General features: G+C 50.4%; 1 pseudogene; it reads right to left on the bottom strand.

Moving 5' to 3' along the window:
* LOC119097947 (uncharacterized) overlaps window positions 1-11,695 on the bottom strand; it is a 53,179-nt pseudogene that overhangs the window by 40,575 nt on the left and 909 nt on the right.

Genomic DNA, 11,695 nt, shown 5'->3' with positions numbered 1-11,695 from the left:
TGAGTGCTTAACTCAGTGAGGATGAGTGGGCTCGGCGCTTCCGCCAGCCACAACACTCGGATGGGCCGAGGGATCATGTTTCTCCCCATTGCCGCCAGTGACAGTACCTTCCGTTGCAGGACGTTGATCTTGCGTTCCTTGATGTCCAGGTGGTCGCGCACCTCGTTGAGCTCTCCACTCAGCCGGTTCCGCTCCTGGGAAACCTGCAGCGCCGATTGTGTCTTTTTATCGATGGTACGGTTCTTCTCCTCCAGACGCTGCCGCAGCTCCTCCACCTGCAGTGGCCACGTAGAATTTCAGTTCTTGCCACCAGCGCCGGGGTGAGTGGTGCCGCCGTCTGCGGTCCGACGACGGCACGTGCGAGAGGCTACCCGACATTGCCAGACGATTAATGGTTGAGGCCCGGCTCGTTTTCAGAGCAGCTGTAAAATGTGACATCTTTAAAACTGAAAGCGCTGCGCCCAGATGGGAAACGGCAACGTCCGCAAGTGTGAAGTGATGCTGTTACTCTATTTACTGAGCCAATGTCTGACTGCTCCGAAATAATCCATTGGTTTTTACCTTTCTCCGCGGGTGCTTTTCTGGGTGATAGCTAACCGATCGGGCATCAACACCCGGCAGCCCAAAGCTGGCACGTATGCACAGTCAGACATCGGCCTAGCTGACGCTCCAGCCTGCTGCACGCGACTGGACACCCACACAACAGAGCAACTCTGACTACCACTGACGTCTGCCTGCAGCATGTTGTAATGCTCCTCTTTGGCGCAGAGCGACTCCTTAAGGACGGTGATGTGGCGCTGGTAGCCGTGGTGCTGCTCCTCGAGCGTCTTCATCTTGGCCGTCAGCGCCAGGATCTCCTGGTCGCGCCGCTGGATCTCCGAGCGCGCGTCGTCGAACTGCAACGTGGGCCATGCCCATGGCAGAGCACAGAGGCGAACAGGTTCTGGGGTGACGGGAGCGATGGGACCGCTTTGTGCTGGAGTCAGCGACTTAGCCTCGAGCCGGGTCATGAGCCAACCGTGGCTGTCATGCTCGTGGACGGGCAGTCACTCGGCCCGGACGTGTCAGGTAGGCAGATAGGTGAGTCGGTAACTCAACCACGATAGTGACCATCGATTATAAGCGAATCGTCCAGAGCAGGGGTGCAAGAAGCATCCCAAGGTCTTGTGATGGTTTAGCACAACGGCACTATGATTCATTGATGTTCTAGCGAATGTACGGGCCAGCCATAGTGTTTTGAATTATACGGGCACAGGCAATAGAGCCCGATATATCTCAGGCGGCAATAGTTCGGGAGCACATAACACCCTCCTTGATAACACAAGCAATTACTCCGCGACAATGTCAACCCAGGATGCTCACAGCGACAAGGAAGCATTTGGCGATGACCTTCTGGATTCTTAGATGTGAAGGACTAACACAGCCCGTAATCGTGATTTATACTTGGCTCAAGATAAGTAGGACATCATTTAATAGACATAATACGGCATTACTGGCAACAATGGCCGGGAACCACACTGCACACGAAAGAGTACATACCTATGGTCCGCATACGCATCCAACAAGCATCAGTTTCAGCAGGAGATATGTCACAAACTCTCTCTAAGCCGGAAGCGTTGCAATACAATCCAAACATGCCATTTCCCACTGAAAAGCAAGCCAGAAGCATGTCGCTACATGTGTGCATGGGCTCAACTAGACAGCAGCACTGGTTGCTGAGCCCTGGACTAGCACCACCAAAGCGCCCCAACCCCTCTGCATTGCTCGTCCGGTCGAAGCCGTAGATAGCAGACATTCGGCATCAAGCAGCTGTTTTGAAAATATTCCTGTGTTCGCATTCAGCAGCTTTGAACATAAGACATACTAATCTACATTCGGATTTCAGCGGCATTTACCTACCCAGAAGCGGGGAAGCTCGGTTTATGACGGAGGACCAACAATGCGATTCAGGCGACCACGGAAGAGAGTTAGTTTTATATCTCTCTGGACTTTCTCCTCACGTTTCCGAGTGGTGGGCCCGGCCTACAAGAGTGCCGGGCAGCTTCTCGTTGTTGGCATGTCGAAAAAGCGTTTCCTATGTGCTGGCACATGGGCGCCTGGTGGATCCCGTCCTGCCTCCCAAACCGACACTCCCAAGCAACATTTGGCTTAAGAAGGATGCGTGACGTAATCGAGCAGGGACCCAACGCCCAGTTATTCAAGGTCGTATCCAATCATAATGGCACACGCGATGCAATAACTGCAATTAGTGTGCAACATAAAGACGCTGGTAGACAGCCCAGGCGTAATATAATCATATGTTACAACAGGCGTGGGTCTGAAGACCTGATGTCCGCATCGGAGCTCCGGCTAGAGAGCACTCTTGTCAGAATGTATGATTCCGGGGATGCAGCCCGAGTATGGATTCAAATCTCGGGGATCATGCCCGAGTTCGAACCCTTGAAGATCATACTCGAGTCAGTCTCTGAAGGATTCTCCGGGAGGCTGCAAACCAATCCCATTATCGCAATGAGGAAAATGTAGAATTTCCACCCCTTCAGTTTTCGTTTTAAAGGTTGAAACCACCCGAGTATCCAGGAATACCGATACTGTATTCCTAGATAGGTATGTAACATAAATCTGCGTCCTTGCAACAAGCGGTCTACCTTTGAATAGATATTTTAGCTAAAACAGTCATTTTGAACATCATTTGGTGCAGGTCATAGCTTTGTGCTCACTAAAACGTCAAACTCTGTTTTTCCTGAGCAATACGTCCGCGTAGATGTGTAAACTATTTCCTGCAGTACGTTTCAAGGTCATACGGGCATACATGACGCCATAGCAGCTTCATTCAAATCGTGCTACCCCACAGGCAAGGCGACGCTCAAGGTCAGGAAGAATATTTTCGTCCAGCTGTTCAAATCTGGCATCCGTGAGCGCAATTTCCTTAAATAGTGGACGTCAGTTGGCTCCCAAGCACTATTAAGTACGCTGTGCATGCTCCAGTCACAAGGCAGGTTATGTGCTATATAAGATAAGAGGCTTGACACCGTTCCTTCACTCGTTATCTATACATTATTACGGAAATATGACTTGTAACTGAATAGCTCAACAGAAACGTCGCATCTGAGTATGCGAATACAAGTAGATGTCTTAAACTCAAGTATAAATTTGCAAGAACACGACGCAAAAGGGCCAAAGCGTCAACACATAACGATATTTGGTCCAGCTAACACGTTCAGCGCCTGCTGCCATCTCTCGATAACCTCAAGGTACTACAAGTTAGTGGCAATTTGGCACGACTATTTAAGCAGCCCCACAAAGTCGTTTTTGCGTTATTTCTCTACGTTTAGAGCGTTTTTACAATCATCCCCTGACAGTGACACATTGAGGAGCATATTCACTTAGTAAATAAATTTTGTTGCCTAGAGCAGTCTCTCCATTCAACAGTACACTAATCAAGGACGCAGGAACAGGGAGGGGGGAGGGGAGGAAGTGAGTTAGCTCGCCCCTCAACTTGAAAGCTGGATGGGCAGCGTCCCTCTCCCTCCCCCAAACTTGGAGGTCCTGAGGATTACGGTATATTAAGTATATTATCATTCTATCGTATTCGATAAAGTATATTGTCATTCTGGTATATTAAGAACCCATTTTGAATTGCAAGGTGAATATGTAAGTCAACAGCCAGTTCTGACTTGTCGATGGTACATTCTGGCCTAATAAGGTTACATTATGACCAAAAGAGGGCAGCTTGAGCCTGACGAGGGTCCATTCTGATCCACAGAAGTCCGATTATTGATTGTGAAGGGCTTATTAGGGCCTAAAGAGACCCACCATGATATGTAAACAGACTGTTTTGTGTGGAGAGTCCATTTTGACCTGTAGATGGTCCATTCTGGCTTGTACGGAGCCAACTCTTGCCTAACGAGCCCGTACTCTGATCTGTACAGGTCCCACTCTGACCTGCAGTGTCTAGCGGGCCCATCTGACCCGTAGAGGGTTCATTTCTGACTGTGAATAGCCTATTTTGTTCTGCAGAGGACCATTCCGACCCGTATTGAGCAATTCTGACCTGAAGAGCGCCTATTATTGACTGTCACGGGCCATTCTAACTCGAAGAGGGCCGATTATTATGGATTATTCTGTCTTGTAAGAGGCCCGATTATTCTGTGTTTCCATTCTGGACTGTAAAGGGCTCACTCTGGCCTGTGAAGGTCCAATTCTAACCTCTAGAAGGTCCATCATTGACTGTGAAGGGCACATTGTGAGCTGTACAAGGATAATTCAGAGCTGTACACGGCCCGTTCTGACTTGTATAGAGCCGATTCTAGGCTAGGATTCTAGGCTTGTAGGCGGACCATCATCTAATCTCACGGAGCCCATTTTGGCACTTTTGAACTGCCCTCTCCCCTAACTTGAACATAATTCTCGCGCCCTTGACATCAAAAGTCAGTATATTTACCTGATCATATCTGATCATTGCTTCATGGCTTTCTAATGTGGAACGTTCCCTTTGAGTAGGACAGATGGCGTCCGCCCTTCTCACCAGCCTGCCGTTCATCTGCTTTTACACTTGTTCCAAGGGTCATTTCATGCCATCGGATTCCCTCTTCATCTTAAATTTGATGAGTGATAGATCGCCTATGATGAATAATATTTTCCTGACTGCAAAAACCATTTCGGGAACGGGTGTCGGTCATGGGAAGTAACGTCACGATACATTTGATATTTTATTTTCCGACTTAGGAACACTTTGATGGCACAAGTCAGATATTTGACGAAGCCTGACCAATGCCAACATGAGGTAGTGCAGTGCGGTCTGTTGGCACACTTCAGTGCAGATACTACATTCTAACTGGGCAACTCCATCACCACGTAGTCACTGATCGCTCGCCTCCATACATCCAGCAGCAGCATCAGTCACCACTTTCAGCCCTCCAACCTTATCGCAACGCGCATTACCCTGGCAATGATGATGAGAAACGGTTGCGGCTATCTAAACACACGCAAATACGCCAGCATCAGTAGTTTTGCACACCCAAACCGCGCAAGCAAAGTGACTTTCGCCGAAAGTGACTTTAAATGACTGGCAATAACTTAGGCACTTTAGGATCATGAGCACATTCACGAGGGCGCTACCGTATCTTGACGACACGCTATCGGTAATGCAACTTTTGTAAAGTCCAGCAGGCCAGAAATGCTGACCAGGACATCCATGGTGAACATTTGACCTACTCAGACTCGTACAAGCTTCACGTCAGTTTGAAAATGGTGCATGTTTTAGCAAAATATTCATTTTTTTTTCCGAAAAATCGAAAAAAACCAAGTGATCAGCATGCAGGCAAGTCTGGAGTGGTATCATTACTTACTATCAAAAAAGTTATGGGCGCAAACTGGCCATTGAAGTCGACCGCCTGAAAAACACCAATGAACAAACAGACAAACAACTTCAAAAAAGTTAGAAGAACGGTATGCTTTACCGTAAAGTACGTAAATGGTCTATAACTAGAAGACAAATATGTAAATCTAGCCCTTACACCTCGATAGATGCCCATTTAACATTTCAAATTGTAACTGGGCACTTCCATGACTGTTGCATTGCTGAAGGTTAAGTTGTCATGCATGAACCGCATATGCTGGCTAGTATTCTTTTATACCAATCCCTGACCAATTCGATGTTATTTAAACCGATGGAGGTAAGGATAATATGAGGCCTGCAAAGCCACATTTACGTGATGGACGCAACACCTTCAGGCTTTAATGACGTATCTAACATCTCAAGCGATTAACGTCAAGTTGACGATGCAGGGAACGGTGCCACCGTCGGCTGGGGACCGAACTCGAGCCAGGGCGCCTCCACTCGGCCCACTGTCGCATGACAGACGCTCTTCCAAATGAGCCGCGCCCACCACCGAATGCAAGGGACTGTTATCTTCGACGGACTTTGCCCGTTCTTAGAAGTAGTGGGCGAGGCGGGTTCGAAGTCATTCTAGATCACTTCAGCCGATGATGTTGCGGTTATTTTCTATTTTGCCTTTGGTTAGGACAATGCTACACAATTCACTGTCATTACAGCTACAATTATATCCCCTCTCATGGATGCAGTTAGTCAAACTCGCGCTAGCTGGTCCTTCAGCAGCCCAAGAGTCCATCGCCGGCGCGTGCCAAAACAGCGCAGCCGATCAAAAGTTCAAGCAAATTGGTACGCTTTGCACAAGCAACCAGCGCGAGCGGGCTGGCTGGCAGGGCACCACCACGGCACGGCACGCCTCTCGCACCCAACACACGGCCGACACTTACTTTGCTCTGGAGCATCTGTTTTCTTCTCTTTCACAGTCAACATCCAAGCGCGGCGAGCTCGCGCATGCTCTCGAGCACTGAGCGCCCAGCTCGTGCGCCTTGGCCAGCTCGGCGTCTAGCTTGGACAGCTCGTGCTCCAGGCCTTCGATACGACGGTCTTTGACCTCGAGGATCCCGGCCAGGGTGGTGGGATTCTGACTGAGCTTTTGCTGAATCTCGATCTGCAGCGCTCGGTACTGGTCTATGTAGTTGTCCAGCTCCTACGGTCGGCGATGAGGACTGCGCTCAGTGACCTGCGCCAGTCCGCGCGGTCGCACGCGCCGCAGCTCGTCACGCACAGGATTGACGAGCTGCGTCAAGGCGTAACCGACGACGTGCTGGTCATCAGTATGAAGTCGTGCCGGAGCAATTTAACCTACTTTTCGCAGTGAGCTGCGAACTGCAGCCACATCGCATTGAATGTTTACAATAGAGATGCAAGATTGGTGTCAAGGTACTGGCAACCAATGCTAAAGTTCCTTCAGCCAATACTAAATCAGGAGCAACGGCACTAGAACGTTGCTTGCGATGGAAAAATCGAAGTTTTGATGGCGTCAGTAAGTGCTTGTGTTGAATAAAAAAAGCCTTCATGGAGGTCACCATCCAAACCTTGTCAGCTCTAGGCTAGAACCCAATGCAGTCAGCATGGTGCCTGCATGATGCCAGCATCATAACCAGGCTTTTATAAAATCTTGCATCTCTACACACCTGCAGCACAGTACCACTGAAAGCTCCGAGCAATACGTAAAGTCAACCTTGACAGTCCCAAAAACGCCTCCAATAAGCCTGCTATCCAGGAGCTACACTATCCAAGAGCACATTCGACACGAACATGTGCGCCACCGCCCCAGCACACCACCGGCTGGTAACGGCTCTGGCATGCCAGCCACCGCGCTCATGCCGGACTTACTTGTCGCGCGCTATCTAACTCAACGTCCCGTTCGCGGAGCGCTGAGAGGAGGTGGGCGATGCGCGCCTCGGCCTCGGCCAGGTCTGTCTGGGTGCGTATGTTGGCCAAGCACTCCTCGGGCAACGCTTTACCACCTAAAACGCATGCGCGGACTAGGTCAACGGGAGGGGCCCGGTCAGCGAGCCGACCGGGAACGAATGGGCGGGACAAGCTGACTTCACGCACCAGTGCTAGAAGGGGAGTTAGAGGGACAGAGTGAGACAGACAGTGTGGTTGAGAGGAGCAGACAAAGACAGACAGTGCAGACAGCAGACAGGTGAGGGTTTCACTGAACTGGTGGAACCTCTCTAATCATTTGTGGCGCGCGATTGCTTATGTTATATTCCCCACCGAAAAAAAACGGAAGCGAGAAGCTCAATGTTTATAAAGACGCGAAATATTTTCTTAAAGTCCTCGGCGCTTTCCTCGTCATTTGCCTTCACGTCATGCTCCAATGCTTCTGCAGTGTGTTCGCATAAGTATGGACTTAATGAGAGGCGACTGCGTGGCAGTGGCAGATCCATTTTGACCGCGTTCAATCCAGAACATAACAGCCGAAGATCACGTGCAGAACTGGCAGCAGCAGTTCAGTCGTTTGATGACTGTTGGGGTCGACAAACTTCTTTCGGACTCACGATCTTTTGGTTGTTCCTGGACAAAACAAGTTCGCTGACCATTCTTGTGGTCCCAACCACTGAAGCGATTGAAACCATCAACAGAGTTTTCCAGCCTTCCGCATATTACCCAAATGGCTGGTCCGTTCGACACCAGGGTGCATCTCTTCGACACCACGCCCAATAGCGTGCTGACGGCCAGGGTGGCTCGCCCGGCCGTCTGGGGCAGGCGCCTCAGGCTGGCGGCGTGCGCTCGCGTGTTTTGTCAGCGTGCGCCCCCCGCCATTGACCGTCGCACCGGCGGCGAAAGCGCCCTGCTCTGCAGGGCCGTGCAGAAGCCGTCGGGCCGCACGTGGGTGGCGAGGCGGGGCTTACCTGCCGGCGGGCCGACAGAAAGCACTGCTGCGCGTGACATAACTCTGGAATTATGACCCTGAAGTTAGAGGAATGACCGCACCGGATCCCCACCCTCCGCGATCACGTCGCTCTTTACGCACTTCAGCTCGGTCTCCGAGCCTCACCGTTGCGGCACAGGGGGCGGATCAGGCGCCTGGCTATCAGGCAACTGGAATACCTCGGCCTGGGCTGACACAAGGTCAGCTGATCCCGCCGGGGGCAGGGAGGCCGGGGTGGGGTCACACGGACAGCACACAGAGCAGGCAGACCAGGGCGGGCGTGCGGCGACGGCCGCGCACAAACACACGGCCGACACCTGCTCCTGGGAGGTGGTCCGCAACTGCAGCTGCTTGAGCCGCTCCTGCCCCTGTTGTCCTGCAGGAGAGAGCGGCTCTGTACACAGTGTCAGCACGCCACGGCCGGCCCCGCTCAAAACAACAACTCGACTGGAAACGTTAACGTCATCGCGTGCGGCTCGTTCCTGTAGAGACAAACACTGCCGATGAATCCTTTATCCACGACCGCGTGCGGTATTAAAGGGAAACAGCTGGATGGGCACTTAATTTGATTGGTGTAGAAATCTGGCTACTACAGTGGCAAGCAGGGACGTATGTGGGATTTAGTAATGGCGGGGGACACAAGTTACACAACAATTCAGTTCAGATTTACGCTTTAACATTGAGCTTTCTAACGGACCTTGTTTACTCGCGAGCCGTTTAATAATGTAACGTGTTTGAGAGTGCAGGGAAGTGCCACCAGGGACCGCTACATGAACACTGCCTTGTTAGCGGATGAATTTCCAACATGTCACTAATGCTATGTTTTAGCATAAATAGGTTTCAATATTAATGATAGGAGCTAGCACGTAAGCGCTGAGGTTGTGATACTGCCATAAAGTCTCTTGTTATTTATGTGGCGTGCTGGGCTGTGGTAAGATAGAATATGCGTTACATATGCCCCAGAGCACACGAGAAGGAAAATGCCTGTGCGGGCGGAAATACTTAAAGCAAGTGTTCAACATTTGTGCAAAATTTTGACCTGAGATAGGCTGTTTAAGGGTAATTAAATGCCGTTCACAACAGCACCCTTCTCAATGCTTGGTTTGCAACAATGCTAACTCTCTACAGACTAATGCCTTCAACCCTCTGGTTTCTGAGCTAGACGCCTGCGAAGTTGTGCAGGCTACTCCGTACCCACTATTTCAAGGTCTCCCAGGCATGCATGACGCCATAGAAACGCTACTCAAATATTGCCACTTCATTGGCCATGCGATCTTCCATGCCAAAAAAAAAGATCGTGGAGTGGTGCGTGTCTCGCATACGTGGGCACATCATCCGGAACCAACCCACATCAGTTGGCCCTCAACCAACACTATGCACTCATTGCAGGTTTCTGACACGACTCACGTTTTGTTCTACACAATACAGGAAAACGGACAGTGGTGCTTGTTCTAACGGAAAAGACCAGCAAGGGAATACTTAAAAATAGCGTCATCTGAGCATGTGAATGTGGATAAACACTATGAAGTCAAGGATTAAAGGGAACGTTTCGCACTTGAAGACACTTAAGCCCTCATCAGATATGATGAAACGAGCTCACTTATAAAAACTGGTAAACTTTTAAGTGGAAAAGACCGCTCTAGACAACACAATTTCTCTAATTGGTGATGATGCTCTTTGATACGTTATGCTCTGATAACGTCATCGTACCTTGCACAACACTACTTGAGAGCAAACTGACAGCCGAAACATCCGAAAGTCGTGCTCACAAACGCCATTTACGAATGCCTCAACCATATCTTTTTCTTGATCTTGATCTCCATCAAGGCCATGGAAAATATATGGTTTATGGAATGGCAGGATTTTAATGACGTTTGAATGTCGAGGTGACCTTGACATATTCTCCTCGCAACAGGCTCCCCGTCTTCGCGAGTGTGTAGCTCAGAACGAACCAGAGCGGTTCAGAACAACCTAGAGCGGTTAGGTCTTAAGAGGGGCAGGGCTGTGAACTGCACCGAATGATCAATGAGATGGCTATTTCAGTTTAAAACCCTACATAAATGTAGAGCACTTCCTTTAATATGCAAGAACACCACAAAGAAAGGTCAAAAGACGCGCACACAATGACATCAGGGTTTTGTAAGCGCCACGCCCATTATTACGACACCTTTCGAGAAGTTTAAGTACTACATGTGAGTCAGTTCGTCCGCTAGGGTGGCAATTTCGCACGGCGGGTCCGATAGGCCTTCCACATTATACAAGCGCTACATGACGAATCAAACAATGACGAACTCAGGAGCTTATTTATTAAATAGTGAAATTGTGTTGTCTTGTACAGTCCTTTGCACTTTAAGTACACCAATAGTTAGACGTGGGTTATTTCATCATTTCTGATGCTTGCGCCAATATTTTCAAGTCTGGAACGCTCCCTTTAAGGGATATTTAACCAGAGATCAGTGATACATAACTTAAGCAGGGATATCCAACAGTAGCGATCTGTATCTTTCCCGGAAGTAAAGTGGCATGATAGCAAAGTGCCGTAATCTGCAGCCAGCATCAAGAGTCAGATCAATGAAATGGGTAAGCCTGGAATAGATGACCGGCTCCGCTTGCTGTGCTCGATGTTTCGTGGACTGTTCTTTCCATCGAGACGCATGGTTTCATAATGAAATTGATTGAAAAATGAAAACAAAGTTTAAGGCATGGCGTCCGAGCGCGTGTCTCTTCAGGCGCAAGTAGCACATACCGCACCGCAGACCAATGCCTTGCCGCATCGATGGAAGCAGGAGCTGAACCGAGTAAGTGCCCTTGTCTGCTAATACAGGTGAATTATTTATGACACGCTTTTCACCGCCCGCTCACACTGCATGGCGCGCCGACCGCCACAGGTGTATGCCTTGAATCCTGCGCAGAAGCAGCTTCAGCGACAAACACAGCAACTACCCAGACCCTGGTGCCATCGAGTCTCACGGGGCGGCTATTGGCCCGGACCCCTCCTTCGCAGCGTATCCAGCGGCGGCTGCTGACCCGGAACCCCCCCCCCCCCCCCCCTCCGCAGCATGTCCAGAGGTGGATACTCACCCAGACACCCCGAAAAAGACATCCCCGCAGCTTATCCAGTGGAAGCTACTGACCGGACCCCTCCTCCGTAGTGTGCCCAACGGCGGCTTCCGACCGGTCCCTCCTCCGCAGCATATCCAAAGGCGACTACTGACCTGGATCCCTCCTCCACAGCATGCACAGGGGCGGCTACTGATAGGACCCCAGCTCCGCAGGGTGTCCAGCGGCGGCTACTCACCCAGACCACCCTTCTCCGCTGCGCGTCCAGAGGCGGCTATTGACCCGGATCCCTCCTCTGCAGCATGCACAGGGCGGCTACTGATAGGACCGCGCCTCCGCAGCGTGTCCAGAGGCGGCTA

Source organism: Pollicipes pollicipes, unplaced genomic scaffold (assembly GCF_011947565.3).
Source record: "Pollicipes pollicipes isolate AB1234 unplaced genomic scaffold, Ppol_2.1 Scaffold_4740;HRSCAF=5597_pilon_pilon_pilon, whole genome shotgun sequence".
Taxonomy (NCBI): Eukaryota; Metazoa; Arthropoda; class Thecostraca; order Pollicipedomorpha; family Pollicipedidae; genus Pollicipes; species Pollicipes pollicipes.
This window is presented reverse-complemented; position numbering and strand designations above follow the sequence as displayed.